General features: G+C 43.6%; 1 protein-coding gene across 4 annotated transcripts in view; it reads left to right on the plus strand.

The window, feature by feature from the left end:
* The first annotated feature begins 718 nt into the window (after positions 1-718).
* Positions 719-21,230, plus strand: part of ABCA1 (ATP binding cassette subfamily A member 1) — a 138,823-nt gene continuing 118,311 nt past the window's right edge. For 2 of the 4 annotated variants that reach the window (XM_067041041.1, XM_067041040.1), the window contains exon 1: positions 799-880. The gene's annotated coding sequence lies outside the window, so the exon portion shown is untranslated. Of the gene's footprint in view, positions 1,024-21,230 lie in introns of all 4 variants that reach the window. The other 2 variants (XM_059072098.2, XM_059072096.2) reach the window with 2 other exon arrangements.

The raw sequence follows: 21,230 nt of genomic DNA on the forward strand, positions 1-21,230 counted from the left end.
TGCACTTTGCGAATCAGTAGAAACCTAAATACAAGCCATGTGTATTTATCTATCACTGGGACGCTGACCAATATGATGAAAATAAAAAGGGGGCTGGTCCACATTGCTCGTTTTTTTGTGGCCTTTCTCCTCCACCCAGTTTGCTAAGAGAAGGAGCAAGACGCTTTTCAGGGCTCCTCCCGGGGATCTGGGAGGCCCAGGCTGGGAACCCCAAAGGCAGTAAGTCGCCTCTTGAATTCCAAAGTCAGGGTTTGTGGTGGAAAACAACACCAGTCCAGAGGACTATCCACCCTCTCCCACACCCTGGGCACTTGAAAGGAAGAAAAGACTAAAGGGTTGGCATCCCGAGGGGTTGCAGCCTCGTGGTCTCTTCCCCTTCCTCCTCCTTCCTCCGCCCCCTAAGTCCCTCCGACTGAGTAAATGAACAAAGGAAACAAAAATTGCTGAAAGTAAGAGTTTAGAGGAAGCGATGTTCACTCGTGCTGTTGGCTGCCCTGAACCTGGGTAAGAGTCTCTGTTAGGCGCAGCCCCTAGCGTTTCCAGCTAGTGCTGGGCTGGCCGTCCCGGCAGGGGCGAGGGGCGCGGACCCCAACCAGCACCCTCCGCCCCCAACCCCAAGCGCTGCAGAACGTCGCCCGTTTAAGGGGCGGGGCGCGGCTCCACGTGCTTTCTGCTGAGTGACTGAACTACATAAACAGAGGCCGGGAAAGGGGGCGGGGCAGGAGGGAGAGAACAGGCTTTGACCGATAGTAACCCCTGCGCTCAGCGCAGCGGAATCTATAAAAGGAACTAGTCGCGGCAAAATCCCGGTAATTCTGAGGAAGAGTGAATGCGGCCGGGGCCGGAGGAGCGGCGCCGACACCTCTCTCCCCGGGCGCAGGTGGGCAGAACAGGGGCCGCCGCGTGACCAGCGCCGCCACAGCCCATTTCTCGGCGGCGCTTTGCTCCCTTTCCCCCACTTCTTTCCCAGAAGGGTTTTTCAAGGGGTGGGGGAAAGATCCGGAAACAAAAAGTGGAAAACAGGTAAGAGGCTCTCCAGAAACTTGGGCTGGGGTTATTGTTTTGTTTCAGGGTCGAGGGGACTTTGGGAAGCTCTGGGTTTCGGGGACTTTAGTCCGAACACCCCCACGTCCCCACCTCCTGCAGCGCAAATGGGGGGGCGTAAGGGGGGGGGGAGGACGTCCTAGGACGAGCTCTGGCGACCCAAAGACGCGGCGCCGCTGTGCTCAGGGTTCGCCCGGCGTTGGAGCCCGGGGAGCATCTTTGGGCGCGGAGACCCGAGCGCAGTACCTGGGGCGCAGTGGAATCGGGGGCTTCTGGTGGTGCTGGGGGCGCTGCAGCCGGAGTGGGGAGAGTGGCAGGTCTGGCACTGAGCTGTTCCCTTTGTTTGGAAGCGCCTGAGCCGGCTGGAATCCTCTCTGGCTGCGGGTCGGCCGGCGCCCACCCGGACAAATGCTAGCCCTCAGTCTCCACTCCGTTCTTGCGAGTTGGACTCTGGTCTGAGGATCGGTCCCCTGCGCCCCCGGACTGGAGCGGCGCGTTCTTGTTCTCCAAGAACGCGACTGGGAGGTGCACCAAACCGGGTGCATAGCTCTAGTGCTCATTTGAGGCCTCGGGGGCTTTGTTTGGGTCCTTTCTACGGTCTCCGTACGCTCCCCGGAGCTGGTATCCCTGACGCAGCTGGGGCGACGAGAGTTCTGTTTCTTTAAAAAACGTTAGACTTAGAAGGAGGGCCTGAGGAAACCTGGAGCTGAGGTGCCCATTCCCCTGTCCCCCATCTTCTTGCCCTTTGCTGCTTGTCTCTTGGGGCAGCCTCAGGCCGGGCACGGATGGGGAAGCTGGGACGAGATGGTGTAGCGGAATGACCGAGAGTAACCCCGGCGGGCGGTGCAGAGCTCGCAGCTCCGCTGGCTGGCTGCGCTCCGCGGTTGGGGGAGGGATGGCTGGGCGCCGGCTGCGGGTGGCCACGGGGGGACTGATCCACAGCGCCTCCTGGCCGGGTGGCCTGGGAATCGGCTTCTTGGCCGGAGTGAGGTCGGGCTGTGCGAGGCGTTGTCGTTCGAGGGTTCCGACCGAGATGCGGTGAAGACGGGTGTTTGCAGACTGGAAGGAAACCTGGGGAACAGGCGAAAGCGCGTCTGGTTCTGTTTTGTTACAATGGTTCCTAACTCCCAGAGCGTTGCTAAATGGAAGGTTCTTGGAGCGTGGGCCAGTGCCAGGGTTGTGTGTAGGTGCCTCTTTTTAAACACTTATCAAAAAGAAGGGAATAAACAAGATAAAAGAAAATAAGGAGAGAGAAAGAAAAAGGGAGAAAGAAATGCGGCCCTGCAAAAGCGATACCATCAGCTTTTAAAACCATCACTTTTCAGTGACACGACAAACTGATCGAGTAGTATATACATTAATATAATAGAGGACAAATTTGATATTTAAAAAATTCTTTGGTGATGAAAATCAGCAAGTCACTTTCTAAGGCCCGGTCCCCACCTCCCCATAAAGAACACCTCACAAAATTTTGCAAGTTCAAAAGCAGAGTTTTACTGGTTCTTTTAACAATAGTTGGGGACCCAAACCTAAGTTTTGATCTTCTTTTCAGACAAAATTTAAATCACAACTACAAAAGTATTTAGTTTCTCATTTCCCCTTTTATTAATATTTCAGCCCATCTTCCTCATACCTACCACAAAATTAACGGAGGCTTTCTTTTGTTCATATCGTTCTCTTGAGGCATTTCTCCTAAACGAAAGTGTGAAAGCATGGAGAAGTTTCCGGAGTAGAACCTCTTCTGATGGTATAATAATTTTCAAGTACAAAGTTTTCATTGTCAGCTTGTTGCCCAAGTGCTCCTTTTATAGGAGCTTTAATGCTTTATGCACTAATTCATGATAGAGTTTTGGGAAAACATTGGATACACTGAGCACATTAGTATTTACTCGAGAAAAAGCAGTAGAATCAGAGTGACCAGGCTTCGATGACCAGAGTTCATTTAAGGGGTAAGAATTTCTACTGTAGTCAGAGTAATTCATTAGCCCCCTTGCAGGGACCAGTCTAGTGTTCCAGAATGACATATCTGATTGTGAAGGGGATACCTGTGATATGTGTCTCCCCTCCAGATGAGCATTTGAAATCTCAACCCTCAGTTTACATCTAAATAGAGGCCTGTAAGGGACCCTGGACACCTTTTGACTTAGGGAATATTTACAGTTCATGTGAGACAGTGTGAGACAGTAGTTTAGGATTGGAAAAGGGTGATTGGGGTTTGGTTGTTTGCAACCTCTGCTCTAGGAAACCTTAATGCTTACATTATTAAAAAATGAATGAAACCAAATGAAACTCAGCAACACAGCTTTTTATTATCTTCTGTAGTATTTACCTTATATGGAGAGAAGTTGGAATATTTTTCCATCAAAAATTTTTTTAGGGGATCTTCCTTCCCATAAACCAATTTGCTTATGCTGTATTCAGAGTGATTGTAAATTGTTAATATCTATGCTATTTTAATTTTTAGCTCCTAAGATAAATGGACATTACCTTAGACTCCTTAATTATGAACTTTTTAAAGAATCTATTAAATACCAATAGACGTGTGGTTTTTACATTTCTAAAATGCTCTCAAATCCAAATACATTTTTATGTACTATCTGGATGTTAAAGGAATAATGAAAGTGTAATACTCCTTATGGTCAATTACCTCAGTATCAAATTTTAAAGATCTTGCTGAAAATTTGTTTTAATTTAACTATTCTGGGAGACGGTCTACACTGAAACTGAAACCTTCTTCATATTTGCATGTGGAAATAATCATAAGTGCCAAAGTTATTGCAATATTTATTTAATAGACACTGTTAAATAGCACCAGGTGCCAAGTACTGATACAAATGTTTTTCAAATACTATTTTAATTTTTACAACAAATCCACTTATTATCCCTATTTTGCAGACTGAGAAACGGAGAGGGTAACTAACATGTCCCCAGCCACACACCTTGCAAATGGCAGAGCTAAGTTTTGAACCCAGCCAGTGAGCCCCAGATTTCTTTGACTCCCACACTAAGCAGCGAGGTGGTACAATTTCAGTTGCTATGGGCAGAGGACTTAGTGAGGATGCTCGCTGAGTTCTGGTATACTCCTCTGCTCTAATCTTTATCAGAATCTGCAGCCTGTGTTATAGTTCCCTTGTTGCTATGAGTGGGCCAGCCAAGTTCTCTTCAGCTTGTTGGGACATTTGTTGTGTAGGGATTGCAACACCATGGAAAGGACAGACAATAAAATTTACTCAACTCTAATTCTTTACTTGGTTTACAATGAAAAATTTACTCTCGTTTTAGTCAAGTATTTGTGAGTAGGTCTATGATGATCTTGAAATCTTTTCCAGTGTGATGGATAGAAAATGGATAGAGGATTGGGCTGTAAAAGTATAAGGAACAAAAGAAAAAGGGAAGGGATTTCCCTGTGGCCCACTGGCTAAAACTCCGAGCTCCCAATGCAGGCGGCCCGGGTTTGATCCCCTGTCAGGGAACTAGATCCCATATGCCACAATTAAAGATCCCACATGCTGCAACTAAGACCCGGCACAGCCAAATAAATAAATAAAAGGAGAGAAAAGGGGAAGAGGACTATTAGTTAGCTGTCAGTCTTAATTTTGGTGAATTTTTAAAATTGGTTATTGTACAATATGACTTCTGCTTGTTTTATCCCTAATTATGTCTTGGACCTTCTGAAATAAACCGTTTTTCTGTTACTGCCATTACTGTCTAGGAATCAAATTTAGCCTTTTCTTAAGGCATCTTTCTCTGAAAGTACATACAGTTTCAAAGTCAGCTTAATAAAAGTGAAATAGGATGGGAAACTCTTTTTCTTATTAAATTGGTGTAGCACCTTAGAAATAAACTCTTAGGAAAGATTTCTTCTTGATAAAAGCTTACATTATTGTTGATTTACCTTATGCTGGGTGTTGTTTCACACGTAATAATTTAGTTCATTTTCATGAGAACCACATGAGGTGGGTTCTGTTATTATCTTCATTTTACAGATGGGGAAACTGAGGTATAGACAGGGTAAGTAACCTGATCATGGAGTTTGTAAGTAAGTAGTGGAGCTGAGGCTGCATCCCAGGCAGTCTGGTTTCCATGAATTTACTAATAGCAGGGTAAGGACTTCATTAAAATATCAAAGTTTTAACAAATGAAATACTAGCAAAAGGCAAAAAATGAGTCTCACTTTTCGTTTGGATATTTCCAACTGCAAATAGTTCCCTGGGTAGGTAACCAGCATAGGACTTGTTACAGAGGCACACTTTGGAAATATCTGAAGCCAGAGGAAGAAAATCTCATATGTAAAATTTGCTTTCAGATAGAACCTTTGGTTGTTCTGCATTCTGTTGAGACGATAAGCTGTATTAAAGCAAAGATCATTTACTCTGAGGAACATCAGACTTGGTTCCTAAAACAAAAGAAAATTTGAGATCCTGTCTTTTTCCATTTTGAAAATCTACTCTAAGACCTGATTTAAATGCCATCCTCCTCATAAGCTCTCCTGAATTCACACCTTCCTGCCAACACAGAGTTAAAATTAATTATCCCCTTCTTTCTTGCTCCCATAGGATTGGATCACAGCGCTATGCATGTCATGGGTTTAATTGTGTTTTTGTTGTTGTTTTCATTGTTGTTGTTATAGTTAACATTTATTTGTCTTCTTCTTGAGTGTATGCTTCTCCAGGAGGGCTTTGATTCATTCTCCTAGTCCTTAATTCACCCTCCTTGATATGGAAGGGGATTCAATAAATGCTGACTTAAACAACTCAAAGGGAATGGGGAACTGATGTTGGTTTTCTATATTCTAAAGATGAATTAAAATGATGGGATAATCACAGAAAAGCTAGGAGTTCATTCTTTCCCTAGTGGAGTAAAGTGGAATGAGCCTGGTGAAATATGGGACAGCAAAACTGTGGATTATTTTGCTTCAAGAGTAAGTAATAAAACAGTTTCTTGCGAGTTTTTGAAAAAGCATGAACAGAAATGGGAAGTAAATATAATTTGTGATGAAAAATGTGTCATTAATGAACTATTTAAATGGACGGCATGTTCGAAACTACAGAAAACAGTATTGCAAATGCCTAAGGCTGTCTCTCAAAAGGAGAGCCCTATTGATAAAGAAATGAAGAAAGGACGATCAAATGAGTATGAAGGTTCTATGATCCTTCAACCATCCTACCAACAGCTGGTTAATATTCCTTTTGAAGAGTTAAAACCTGGACAACTTGAAAAGACTGAAATACTTTATGTTTCAAAATGTGTGACATTTTATGTGAAGTTATCTAAAAATAAAAAGATTTTATCAGATTTAACAGTATTAATTACTAAAGAAGTAAAAACTCCTTTTTTAGCAATGGAAAATATTGAAAAAGGCTTAGAATGCTTGGTAAAATCTAAAAAAACTTTGAAGTGGTATTGATCAAAAGTAGAAAAAAAGTGTGTTGATGAGAAGGTGCTTGTTTTTTTAGTCATCATAGTAGGTATGAAATAGTGCCTTTATGTAATACCAAGGTGCTTACTAAGGAAATCAGAAATATTCCAAGACAAGCTGTGCCTTGTAAATGGATTTGGTTTGAAAATTTTAGGAACATGCCATTTGAGTCCACTGTGTGTTTAGTTGCTCATTTGGAAATAAAGATTTTTTTTCTGAGAAAAACAAAAACCATTTTATAAAATATTTTAAATTCATGTATTCTAGAAATAGAATTATATGAGGAAAAACTCTAGTTAAGTTTAGGTTTATGACAGACTGAGAAATATTAGTATGTACCTAGGCCAGTTTACTTGTAGAACAAACAATTCTGACTCCATTCAGCTTCATTTCTCTTCTTGAGGCAGCTGTGATTTGAGAAAGTGCTGTAGTCTGTGACATTTCACATTAAACTACTTATATTTGCACATTAATTTATTTTTTTAAAATAAGAATGAGATAATTCACTAAGTGGTTTATAATTTAATTACTTAAAAATAGAATTTAATTAAAAAAACCCCCAAATAACCTTTTATGTATAGGATCTTTTATTCATTTTGTGTGTGTGTGTGTGTGTATTTGTTTAGAACTGCAACATTTTCTATGCCAAATCCAACTTCCAAGAAGCATTTGGAAGTCAAAACATTTTATTTGGCTAGTCCTGAAGTCAAGATGTTTTATGATAACTGGTGTTTAGTTCGGGACACTTCCTAGGAAGAATTTTGTATATAAAAACTAATCAGGGGCTTCCCTTCCCTGGTGGCGCAATGGTTGAGAATCCGCCTGCCGATGCAGGGGACACGGGTTCATGCCCCGGTCCGGGAAGATCCCACATGCCGCGGAGCGGCTGGGCCCGTGAGCCATGCCTGCTGAGCCTGCGCGTCTGGAGCCTGTGCTCCGCAACAGGAGAGGCCCGCATACCACAAAAAACACAAAACAAACAAATAAACTAATCAGTGGCTATCAATTATTGGGAGAGGATTTTTGACTACATAGAGAATATGATGAAAGCTATGGATTCTCTCTAAAGAAGAAATGTATACAGGCATGTAGACTCCAAATTTTACATATAATTACATACAATTTGACGTAATTATATTCTACACGTAATTTGAGAAACGCACTAAGGACTCAAGTGACCCTGGGCAAGTCATTTTACTTTTCTGAGATACAGTTTCTTGGTTGATGAGATGAAAGAGGCTGAGTACATGACTTTTAAAGAGCCATTCAAGCTTTTACGTCCTCTAACTCTATGTCTGTATTCAGGAAAAAGGATGATTCTTTGATTGGAGCTGCCCAGAGAAATGTCCTGAGGGACAGACTCGGCATTAGTGTAACAGATCGTGTGGGTTTTGAGAGGTGGGGTGGGAATACCCAGGAAATGCATAAAGAGCATTTTTGTTTGTTTTGTTTTGTTTCTGTTTTTTTTTTTTTTAATGAGTGTTTTGATGAGAGTGATGATGGAAGAAAAGAAGATGGTGGGAGGAGAGGAAGGTAGAAGACTGAGGGTGTTGGAATTGCCTATTTAATCTGCATTAGGTGGATGAAGGTTTGAATCATAGAAGCAAAAGGGGAGTTTCATCCGAAATGCAAGAGAAGGAGGGGTTGGTTGATCTCAATAAATTTCAATGGAACAAACACGATGTAGTGAGACACAGTGAGACATTTGTCTAATTTCCGACTCAGCATCTGGAGAATCTCTCTGAAAGAAAATATTCATTTGGACTCTCCATTCTGGACATCTCCATTTTGAGTATAGGTTTTGCTTCTTATATTGCAGTCTTGTTAAAGCCAATACGTGATAGGAAAAAAAAAAAAGCTGACTTTTAAGACTCATTCATCCTCCAACAAAGGATGAGAATTGGACTAACCTTATGAAAATATTTCTAAATATCTCAGAAGACTTTCACTGGGTGTAGATGGGCAAGACACAAAGTTTTCTAAAGCATTGCTCTGAATTAGTTGTTTCAGAGATCATAGTAGATTAGGACTAGAAGGAAGAAGAAGGGGAAAAAAAAGGAGCAAGAGTTTTCAGGATTGGGGCAGGCATGGGAGGAGGGAAGGAACTGCTAAGAAGTTGTTTGGGTTTCATATCCCTATTTACACTTGCTTTGCAAAATTTCTGTGGGATGCCTAGTTGGGAATAGTTTTGCCAAGAGTCAAGCCAAGCTTGTTTTCTTGAAGAAGCCAGTCCCCAAGGAGATGACAGCTTGAATTCAATTGGCTCTGGTATTTAGATGATCCAAGTTTGACATAAAAGGCAGCATTGATGGAAGCAGCAGCTTTCCTTGGAAAGGCAGAGAGAATATAAAGGCCCAGACTGATGGCTTTATTTTTTTTAAAAAAATATCTATCTCTCTATCTCTATTTATTTATTTTGGCTGTGCCGGGTCTTAGTTGTGGCACATGGGATCTTTTAGTTGCAGCATGCGGACTCAGTTGCAGCATGCACGCAGGATCTGCAGAGTTTTACCAACTGGACCACCAAGGAAGTCCCACAGACTGATGGCTTTAGACTGATCTGTAGACTCTTCTCCACTCCCAGATGCAGGGTCTTGGGATGAAAGTGGCAGTTTACCTTAGCTGGGGTGAGGTGTGATTTCAGGTACTGGAAGAAGGAAGGAAGAGGATGACATAATATTTTAAAAATGTGTCTGTGTGTGTGTGTGTATCTGTCTATGGCTAATGTACAAAAAACACCATTAAACTGAAATTCATTTCTTCAGCAAATATTTTTCAAACACCATGTAAAATACTAGGTGCTGAACAAATGTCAAAAGACTTTAAGGATCTGCTACCATGATGATCTTTAGCTTGGCATTCAAGGCTCTTCGACCTAAGACTGACCATTTTGACAGCTTTGTCCTGGACTTTAAGAGGCATCCACTGCTCTGGATTTTCTCACCGGTGATGAGCATGTAGTCTGACTCCGTAACTGTCTGTTAACTGACTCTCCCTCTATGGGTTTTCCTCTTTTCTCTGATTTCTACGTAAGAACCCCTTCCTGCTATTTTTTGGCTTCTCATTGTTTTGGAATCTCACAACCATGCTTCGTGGTCGGTTTTTGTTTGCACTGTACCCTCTACTCTGATTCCTCACTGACGGAAATTTTACCTCTCGACCATGGGTAGATGAGCTTAGCGTGGGCTAAGCCTTGCCCTGCATTACCATACTTTCTCCTCACTGGATCCTGTGGTAGGCAGCGTGTAAGCCCCTCAGATTATTTCAATGGACTCACACTTTTGTAATCATGAATACATATATTTTTTAAAGTTAACTTTATATTGGTTCTCTAAATTGAAAACTGATATCAGTTGTCTCAAATAAAAGGTAATTTTAAACGTAATTAGAATGAAAGCAAATTATTTCTTAAACAGTCTGTCTAGAAAGTAAACTTGCTTTCTAAAGGCACTGACTTTGAGACTTGCTCTCACTTTGTTAAAAAAGGGAAATTAAGCACGAGTTAAAGAGACATTGAAGAGAAGATCAAACAGAAACTTTCCCCTTAATGTAATACAGTTTTTTACAAAGGCTAAAGAAGTGCTCAAAAGAATGTTTTCTCATTGTGTGATTGAGTGTTTAATACTGTGCCTGTCCATCCCCTAAAATCCTCTACATGGAAATTAAGTACTGCTTAAATTCATCTTGTGTAGCTTTCCTGCATTTGGGGAAATATTGAGGTTGCCCCATTTTTCAGATGGTGCACCTGATACAGAGACTAGTTAAATAATTTGTTCCTGGTTCACATGCTTCCATAATGGCAGAGCCGGGGGTTCAAACTCGTGTCTGAAACCCAAGCTCCAGTCAGTTTTCTGAGACTCAGAAGATCTTCTACTCCAGTTTGTTTATCATAAAAGCTTGTTTTCTGTTCTGTGGCTCACAGTTGTAGAATGTCTTACCTAAATTGACTCCCAAGCAGTCAGTAACTGGAACTTAAAATCTTAGCTTCTTGCCTCTTTAATCCAGGCTTCTCGCTACTATACCAGAATTTATAGGGTAGTATTTACAGTGTCCTTTTAGGAGAGAAAAAAGAAATTAGGTCTATAAGTCTGTCCTTTCAGCTTACAATGGACACTGAATCTTTGAATATTGAACTGACCTCATTTATTCTGTCTGTTGGTCCAATTTGAATCTTAATAGGTTTTTCAACTGGATTTTTTTTTCTTACTCTCTTAAATAAACATTGCTCTTTGGTTGTAATTTCCTTCTGATTTCCTTTCAAATCAGAAGGAAACCTCCACAGAAGTCCTAAAGGTTGAATCTTTCCTGGGGACCGTTTTGTTTATGCAAAAGTACAAAAACCCTATGCTAATTTTGGCCATTTAGGATTAATTGTGATTAAAGGCAGTTTATCAGGTCTTTTTTCTTTTTTTTTTTAACTTTAAGGATTGTGTTAGTTATAGTAAGGACCTTGAGTTCAAGATAAAGAAAGCCTTTGGTCAAGTAGTGTTTATTCAGTTGACAGTCCTGTTGCTGGATTTGCAAATTTAGTGGAATTAGTGCCATTTTCCAGTTTCCAACTCCAGTCCCATTTCACACGATCACAGTGTGGCTTTCTCCTTGGCTGTCTGACACCAGGTTCTGATGGCCTCCATTGCGGGGAGTGGATATGCCCCTGGAGGCTGCAGAGACCAGCTAGGCACTCTGTCCTCAGGTGGAGCTCCACTGGGGACTCTGTGCTCACCTGATGTAGACACTTAGCACACGGTCGCTTGGGAGATGAGAGTGTGTGCATTTTTAAATGCCAGTGTCAACCGCAGTTGAAAAAAGAGCCTAGCAGGAGTTCCACTCAATAGTTTAGTTTCAACTTTCCTTAAGCACTTTTTAATCTGGCACATAAAATATTTGATTTGTGAAGATCTTAATGACAGTAGCACTTTCTAGAAGGAATACTGAAAATTATGATAATATTGGAATAATAGAGATCATTTTCCTCTGGGAGCATCCTCCCAGACCTCTAATAGTGGAGTTCATGTTGCCATTATTTGTTTTTAAAAGGCTAACATCCTTCATTTTTTGTTTCTCAGAATCACAGGTAGGTGAATTTAAACTTGTGATCTTATTCCTCTTTAATTCAGCGAGGCAGCCAGCAAAGTGGTTTGTTTGGGTTGTTATAGAGAAGAAGTTCATTTACGAAGCTGGAAGGGCAGGGCTTAGACCCTGTACCTCTGTGCCTGCCATGGAGTCCTGACTACATCCTCACCTACCTGGTCAGCTGGTCCCCGCTGGGCTGCAGGGACAGAGGCATCTCGGACACATGACACGTGCCTGCACTGTCTCAAGAGCTGGCTGGTGAAAGAGGACGTTCTGGAGAAGGTTGCTGGGTTTGGTCACATTCTCTATGAGCTAGAACTGGAAAAGAGCCTGGAGATAAGATAACTTGTTTTGGCAAGAGTAAAAGGAATAAAGTGTCGAGGTAGAAAAATTATAACCAGGTGTTGATATGCTTCCTTGAGTGAGTTCTTGACTTGAGCCTATGGGTTTAGAGTTCAAGGCTCCTGAACAATGCTGACAGTCCTGTATTAGTGGCTGAGCCCCTAGGGGAGGTATTCTTGTTAGCTGGCATGTTTACTTGTTTGCTGCCATGTTTACAGGGGTTCTAGAGCCTCAGTCTGGCAAATTACAGACTCTCCTTTGCTCACATGAAGTCCATGAAAATGAATGTCCTTCCCAACAAATTAGAGTGGCTTTGGGGAAAACCAAATTAAATGTACTCCTGTTTAACCTGTGTTTCTTTGAACACAGCTGGAAATTTTGTCATGGTTTGGGGCTACCTGAACCTGTGCTTTCAATGACATTTCTGACATGTTACCGTGGTGAACCTGCTTTAACTAATTTTTCCCATCCCTGAGGTCTGACTTCAGAGGCTTTCAAATTCCACAAATGTTTCCGAGCACCAAGTGGTCCTGGGCTCTGGGCTCAGTGTGGCAGAGGATGGTAAGATGTTGAGACACCGTAGCTTGCTGCACATGGCTTGCAGTTTAGCAGGGACCACCTGAGAAGTTGGTACACTGGAGGAGATGGTAGGGAGAGCTGAAGAGATGGAGGAATTAGAAGGCCCAGATTGCAAATAGGTAATTGACCTGGAGGCTGGAGGAAGTGGGCTGGAGAAGAAAACTGTGCTGGATGCTAAAGATGTGGAGGACGGCAGCCTGCATGGAACAGAGGAGCTGACTGCCCCCAGAGTGGGAGAATAGTATAACTGGGTGGTAGGGTACCCAAACAGGGGTTTATGGTACAGCAATGGCAGAAGTGCCATGAGGATACCAGCGTAACCCTTTCACATCTCCCACTGAGCTGGGCACTGCAGGGAGTTCCAGTGTGTTCTAGAAAAGCCCTTGGGGGAGATCATGCCGTCTGCGGACAAAGAAGGGAGAAGAGAGATTCCTTTAATAAACTGCCCATTTTGTGCCCCATCCTTGATGAATGCTTTACCCTGTGAAGTCAGCAGCACCAATCATTGTAATAGCTGCCGTTTGCTGGATACTTCCTTTGTTCCAGGAACGGGCTAAATATTTTATATACATTATTTGTTCTATTTAATGGAGAGGATACAGGGACTCAGAATCCCTAGGGTCCCAGAGCCGGTGAGTAGCAGTCAGGATTCAAAACCTGCTTTTTCTGACTCCAACACCTCCCTTCTGTCTCCTGGGCCAGTTAATTCAAGAAAATAAGAGTTAAGGACGTCTGGGGAAGTTTGCTGCACAGCGGCATTGGCCTGCAGGAAGTAGAAGGCAGTGAAGGGATTTGGGTTTCTCTGTCCCCAAGTCCTTTGAGCACTGTTATGGGAGATTGAGATTGATATATATATACTAATATGTATAAAATAGATATAACTAATAAGAACCTGCTGTATAAAAAAATAAATAAAATAAAATTCAAAAATTCAAAAAAATATAAACTTTTTAGCCTGGGGGAAGGTTGAGCATCTGAAGATGTTGACCCTTCTTTTTTTTTTTTTTAATTTTTATTTATTTTATTTTTGGTTGTGCTGGGTCTTCCTTGCTGCGCTCGAGCTTTTCTCTGGTTGTGGCGAGTGGGGGACACTCCACATGGTGGTGGTTTCTCTAGTTGCGGAGCCACGGGCTCTAGGCACGCGGTCTTCAGTAGTTGTGGCACACGGGCTCAGTAGTTGTGGCTCATGGGCTCTGGAACGCAGGCTCAGTAGTTGTGGCTCACGGGCTTAGCTGCTCCGCAGCATGTGGGATCTTCCCGGACCGGGGATCGAACCTGGGTCCCCTGCATTGGCAGGTGGATTCTTAACCACTGCGCCACCAGGGAAGCCCGACCCTTCTGAGATGTAAACCAAAGTGGTTGTTTTGCAGTCACCAAGCCTTTTATCATAAAATTCTCTTGGAAAACCCTCCTCCAGCAACAGGGAATATTATCCGGTCAAGTTTTTCCGCAAGTAAAGGATTGCTCATGGAGGTGGGCTTGCTTGTGTTTCTGTATCACTCACGGTGTTTGTGACTTTGATAGTTCCTTCCCTGCAGGGCCCTCTTGCTTTGGCATTATGATTATGGTTGAGAAAATTTTGTTTTCTGTAACATGTAATGTTGACGGGTATTTCATTTCTAGGAGGAAGGTTCATTTTTCCTATATGCTACACATCCCCAACCAGGGAAAAAGCAAATAGTTGTGTTGTTTGCTGAAGTCTTCCTTTGAAGGTTGCTCTGTGTTTGTTTAGTGGAAATCAGCAGGGGAAGAAGGGTTATCTCTAACATTTTGTCAGGATTCCTCCATAATTCTACAACAATGAAACAAGAACTTGGGGACAGGACAGATTTGCTTTCAGAAACCCTGGATCTTGTCAGTTTTAGAAGTCCTGAGATTGTTTAGCTGGTAACAACTGGACTGTTGAGAGTGATAAATAGAATCTTTGGTTGTCCAAATATCAGTGACATGATAGAAATAGATTTACACTTTTTGAATCTCCTTTAAAATAGAATCGTTGACAGCATGAGGAATTATGCTTCTCAAAGGCTCGTTACAGATTTGTACAGTATTCATGTATCTCTTCTAGCTTCATGTTTTTATGTATTCATGTCATAACTCTCATTTTGAAAATTAGCTATTAGCAAATACTTTTGTCCAGAAAATTGAATATATATTTCAGGGCGAAACAAGAATGTGCAGATATCTGTAAACTTATTGTTACTAATAAGTAAGTATGATACATTTGGTACTTTAAAAAATATACCCTTGAGTTACAGATTGTTAGAATTGATAAAATTCATTGGATCTGTATTTTTTAAACAGGTATTGTGATAGCAGGGCCTCTTCTAGAATGACAGGAATCTTCAAGAATGATAGAATGGCTTCCTTTTATCCTTGACTTTTATCTTGGAGGATTTCTTACATCTTTTTTCCTCCTTAAATTTGGGTATTAAAATGTTATGGTTTAAGGGCTTCCCTGGTGGCGCAGTGGTTGAGAGTCCACCTGCCGATGCAGGGGACACGGCTTCGTGCCCCAGTCCAGGAAGATCCCACATGCCGCGGAGCAGCTGGGCCCGTGAGCCATGGCCGCTGAGCCTGCGCGTCCGGAGCCCGCGCTTCGCAACGGGAGAGGCCACAACAGTGAGAGGCCCGCGTACCGCAAAAAAAAAAAAAAAAAGTTATGGTTTAAGTAGGAACACAGTTTCAGGGGTCACTGAGTACCAGCCCACGGCCTTTCTGCAGGCCTCTAAGGGTCTAGTGGCAACTAAGGACAGTTTCACTGAGTTTGTGGGTCTGCAATATGGTTGGGGAATGCGAGGGGGTAGAATTTCAGGATTAGCATGAACGACCTTACAGGTAGAGAGCTCAGTGGCAACTGGAGACTGGAAAAGAAACTGAGGCAGTCAGATTAACTTCAGCCTTAATAAAACTGATGGCTCAGCTTGGGAGAGACCACGGGGCGACTCCACGGGGCGACTCCCCTCCTTCCACCACAGCAGCCGTGTCCTGTCTTCAGTCATGGGTCCAGTGAGCCTTTTCCAGCCTGGTTTTCTGACTGTCAGTAACTTCACTAGCCTTTCCCCTGAATGTGGCTACTGATCCAGAGACATATACTCAGAGAGGCAATTAAAGAACAGACCTTTTCCAAGCAAGCGTGCTCTGGTGGGCTTACAGGTTTCATATTTTCATTCTTCAGGACCCTCTACATCTCTCTGGAGACGAGATGCAGCAACACCTGTGATCCTTGCATTTGCATCAGCATCTCATGAAGAGGCCATTCGTTGAGCTTTACCGCCAAATGTAGCTTTTCTACATTTACTACAATATGTGATATAGTTAAATCCTGCCGTAAATCCACCTCCTGCTTTTGTTAACGGCTAGTTATTTATTGAGATAAGACATCTAGAAACAGTTTTGTCAGGAGAGATGCTGATCGCTGTTGTCACAGATTTCAACTTCTACCTCACTTCTGGCGACTGTGGGGAAATTTGTCCAATGAAGAACACACACACAAATTTATCTATTTATCTATCTATTTATTTATTTATTTAAAATTTAGAGAAATAGCTGCCATAAAACCACTGGTTTTGGAAGGTGAAAATTAGTTGCTGACTGCATATTTGCAGTGTATGAACTATTTGGGTAGAACTGACGGGAAAAATGTGTTCAGAAGAACAAGCAGGAGGAGGAGGAGGAATATAGTAGTGGGAAAGTGGGAACAGTTGTAGACAAGTTATTTCTTGAGAAACCTGGGGGCCAGCTCTAACTCTAGGGGGTGAGTCTGGGCAGGCCACTTGCTTTGTGGGGCCTTGGCTTCTCTATAAGATTGGGGTGTGGTGGGAGCGGGTCTCCAAAGCCACAGTGAACTCTTTCTATCAGCTGGGGGATGGCCTTGTGCAAGATTGTCCTCTTCTGCCTTGAGGAGCTGACTTCTCTGGTCCAGTGAGAAGCGGCGGCTGTGTGGTCCCCACTGGAGACCGTCCTCTTCTGGAGCAAGCAGGCTAGAGGGTTGGCTCCCACCCTTTGACAGAAGCTCAGTCTCAGGTGCTCGCAGCGTTCTTGCAGGAAGGAAAAAGACCAACCAACCCTTGGTTACTGCACAAACTAAGAGTTTCGGGTAGCACTGTAAACATGTGCAGTTTTTTTCCTTACTACGTTTCTGTAGACAGATTTAATGCTCTAGGAGGGTAGAAGGCAGTCATGGGATGTAGTTCCTGTTTTCCTTTTGACTTCACTAAGTGGGAAAAATCCCTCCCACCTTGTCTTTCCAGCATGTTTGCCTCTTCCTCTCTCTTTCTTTCTTCTTTATATTTCTCATGCTCTTTGAAACTTACATGTGAAGTTCAAAAGGGCCAAATGTTTTGGTGAGGAAGGGGGTTGGGGGAGCAGTGCAGTAGGTGCTCATTGGAGTCATCATTTCCCCCATGGCACCAGGCTTCCTGTAAACCTATATTTTTTCTTTTGCCAGCATCACTGAGTCTGTCTGACATTTCAGGTTTTGGTTTAGGGAAAAGTTAAAAGAATTCATGATCCCAGCTGTCACTTGGTGACCCTTTTGCCAGTAGCATATGGCACACTCTCATTTCACTGTCCTAAAGAAAGGAGTCACCCACCGCTTGTTACTTTCTGCCTGCTCACTCTGCTTTATTTTTCTTCATGACTCCTATCACCCACTGCCGTAACAACACACTGTTATTTGTCTGTTTTATACCTCCTTGCTAGAATAGAAGGTCCATGAGAGCAGGACCTTTGCCACTTTTGTTCACTGCTGAATCTCCAATGTCTGGAACAGCACCTGCACATAATAGGCATTCAGTAAATATTTGCTGTGGCTAATGGCAACCTTGCAGAGTTAAGGCTGCAGTTGTTTGTGGAATGAACAGGGGGTGAGGATTTTATTCACTATTTACCTTCCTAGGGAATCACACAATAGTCAAGCTTTACACTATTGTGTAAAGTACTTAGGTCTTCCAAGGCATTATTTGACTTGTGGGGTATGTTAATTTTTGTCATAGAACAACACGTTTTTGGGGGGAGGGAGATCAAGTTATTGACATATAATTTACATACAGTTAAATTTAGCCTTTTTGCATGTACAGTTAGATGGGTTTTCATAAATGTATATAGTATATGTATAACCACTACCACAGTCATGGTGTAGAATATTTCCATCACTCAATGTTCTTTGCAGTCTGTCCTCTCCCCCACCCCCTGGCAACCACTGATATGATTTCTGTCCCCATTGTTTCACCTTTCCAGAATGTCATACAAATAGACTCATACGGTATGTAGTCTATTGTGTCTGGCTTTTTTCTCTTAGCATAAGGCTTTTGAGATTCACCCATGCTGTTGCATGTATTAGTAGTGTAGTCCTTTTTTTAATTGCTGAGTAGTACTCCATTTTAATTTATTCACTAATTGATGGACATTTGGATTGTTTCCATTTTGGGCTATTCTATATAAGACTTCTATAGATGTTCACATACAGGTCTTTGTGTGAACATATGCTCTCACTGCTTTTGGGTAAATACCTGGGATGGGATGGCTGGGTTATAAGTCTGTGCATAATTTTACAAGAAACTGCCAGAGTATTTTACAAAGTGCCTGTTCCATTTTTCATTTCTACAAACAATGTGTGAGAACGCCAGTTGCTCCTCATACTAACACTTTACAATTTTAAAAATTGCAGTAGTTCTAGTGGGTATGCAGTGGCATCTCATTGTGGTCTTAGTTTGCATTTCTCTGCAACTAATGATCTTTGCTTATTTGAGAAGGTCATGGTTCAGCAGGCTGTGGTATTCTCTAGGTATTAATAATTTTAGAATATCAGTGGCACTTGAAGTGAATTTTTTTTTTTAAATTGGCCGAAGATTTGAACAGTCGCTTCCGCAAGGTCATACTGTACAAAAAAGGTTAGAGTATGGAACTATGTTAAATTTTGGCAGATCGTGATCCACCTGGGTGACTGATGCAAAGACCTAGAGAGAGGGAGCGCCTAGGACTTGGCATGAAGGTTGGGAGAAAGCAGATTTCATGTTTCCTCTGGCTTGGGACGCCTTAGCTAAACCTGTTAGTGGGAAGCCTAGGTAGATTCAATTACACTTTCCCAGATGTCCCAGGAGTCACCTGGGAAGCTCAGCAGTCCTTGTGGCCGGCACAAGTGTGTGGTGAGCATAGAGCCCCTTCCCTGGGGACAATTTGCCTGAATCAGTTAATCAAGCTTGAGAAACCAGTTATCACGGGGCCCAGGAATGCCACCACCCTTCCATCCTGAATCCCTATTTCTCATGCCCATCCTGTAGCTAATTAATTGAGCAAATATTCCCTGAGGGCTTACTCTATGCCTGATACTCTTTTGCATGCTGGGGAAAACTGCTGTGAAGAAAGAGGTCCCATTGGGCTTCCCTGGTGGCGCAGTGGTTGGGAATCCGCCTGCCGATGCAGGGGACGCGGGTTCGTGCCCCGGTCCGGGAAGATCCCACGTGCTGCGGAGCGGCTGGGCCCGTGAGCCCGTGAGCCATGGCTGCTGCGCCTGCGCGTCCGGAGCCTGTGCTCCGCAACGGGAGAGGCCACAGCAGTGAGAGGCCCGCGTACCGCAAAAAAAAAAAAAAAAAAAAAGAAAGAGGTCCCATGGACTCAGAAAGTGGCAGAAACGATGCAAGCGAAAACAGAGGCTTCCCTGGGTGCACCTAGGAGGGGCTCCTAACCGAGTGTGGTCAGGACAGGATCCTAAAGTCGAGGTAGAGTTGGCCAGGCTGACAGTGCTGGGAGCAGCAGCTTCAGGACCTGGAGCGCACAGGAGTCCCCGTGGTAGGAGAGAGGGCAGTCCATTTGGAGCCATGGGTAGTTCGGCGGGACCTGGTTTAGGAGGTGGGGAGTGGTGAGAGAGAGGAGGCTGGAGTCATTGGGGAGACCAGCTAAACCAAGGTGAGGACTGGACTTTATCCTCAGGGCGGTGGGGTGCTGGAAGAGGTTTTAAGTGGGCGAGTGGCATACCTGCAACTTGGGTTTAGTGGAATAACTTTGGTTGCTCTGTGATAAATGGACGGAGGGGGCAAGACCAGAGGCAGGGAACCCAGGGAAGTGGCTGTTTTGGTCACGCAGGAGCCAGAAGAGGGTGGCCTATTGACTGGCCGTGATTGTGAAGTAGGACCCTTTCCAGCCAGTAACTGGAAATGTGCATAAGGGCAGAAGCGAATGTGCTACTAGCTTTGAAACATTGAGAAATCTAGTACATAGTACGGCCTTCTTTTTGGTTTTGGTTTGTTTGTTTGCTTCCTTGAAAAACTGATGTAGAAATGTCCCTTTGGCTTCAGTTTCCTGAGCAGAGGAATTCCGGCTTTGCCAAACCCTCCTCTTTGGGCAGAATTGCTCCCAGCAGGGGTCATGGTGTTCTGAGGTGGGAGGAGGGGATTATGCCGGAGGCCGAGAGCTGTGTCAAGGTGGGTAGGGGAAGCAGGGCAAGAAGCCTGCCTGTCGGTCCCCAGCGAAGCCAGAGCAGGACCTTCTACTGCTGCCACAGGCTGCTTCTCGCTGACTTCTCTGCGCGTCTCCTGGAGGGTCTCTGAGGCCGGAATCCGTGTCTGGAGACCCAGAAACTCTGCTTTAGGAAAATACTCTCCAAAAATCCTCCTCCTGGCCGTTCTCTTCTCGTAAACATTCTATAGAGGCGTGTCTTCTTCTCCTCTGAGATTCTCCACTCAGATTTAGGGGATTCTGTGTCCTGGTTTGGGCCTGGGGGTCTCTAACACTAGGCCATTCTGATTTCATCCTTCCTACTTTGCCGGAAACCCACATTGGATTTGCTAAAAATAATGGAGTAGAAAAGATTGTTTAGACAGGATATAACCATTTCTCTGTTAGAGGGTACTGACAGACCAGAGAAAGAAAAGTGGGGAGAAGGGAACTCATTTCTTTGGCACTTACAGTGTGCCATGTACTTTGTTGGGGACTTACTTATATTGTCTCATTGAATATGACGCAAGATAGGTATTGTCACCCCCATTTTATAATGAGGAAATTGATGTTCAGAGAGCATAAAGATTTGGCCAAGGGCACATGGTTGGGAAGCTGGGCCTAATTCCTGTCTAGGCTCTCTTTCTGCTAAGTTAATTTTCCTTTTTTAATTACAAACTTGTGTTTCAACTTCCTCATTGTTACCTTGGGGATCTTAAAAGATTCTTGTAGCTTCTAAATTAACTAAATGATTCCTGGAGAGCAGCTTTTGCATGAGAAAAATCTAGCTAATTATTTATTTCTGTGTTTCTGGAATGTAAGCCCTGTCCTAGGCCACTTTCAAAATAATTTGGGATTGCAAGCACGCAGCTCACAATCAAATTCTGGCTCTCAGCGCTTGGAGGCCAGTTGCCATCTTTAAACAACAAATTGCGGATGGACACAGTGCTGATTTAACTCTTCTTTTTGGAGTGAGAATTTTTTTCGGGGGGGGCGGCATCTGTGTTCATCTAGAGGTTTGCTGAGCAAATGGTAAAGAAAACAAACAGGGGGACTTCTCTGGTGGCGCAGTGGTTAAGACTCCACGCTCCCAATGCAGGGGGCCCAGGTTTAATCCCTGGTCAGGGAACTAGATCCCACAGGCACGCCACAACTAAGAGTTCACATGCCACAACTAGGGAGCCGGTGAGTCGCAACTAAGGAGCCTCCAAGCCGCAACGAAGGAGCCCGCCTGCTGCAACTAAGGAGCCCACGTGCCAAAGCTAAGGAGCCCAAGAGCCACAACTAAGGAGCCCACCTGCTGCAACTAAGACCCAGTACAACCAAATAAATAAAT

This window comes from Kogia breviceps, chromosome 8 (assembly GCF_026419965.1).
Source record: "Kogia breviceps isolate mKogBre1 chromosome 8, mKogBre1 haplotype 1, whole genome shotgun sequence".
Classification (NCBI taxonomy): domain Eukaryota; kingdom Metazoa; phylum Chordata; class Mammalia; order Artiodactyla; family Physeteridae; genus Kogia; species Kogia breviceps.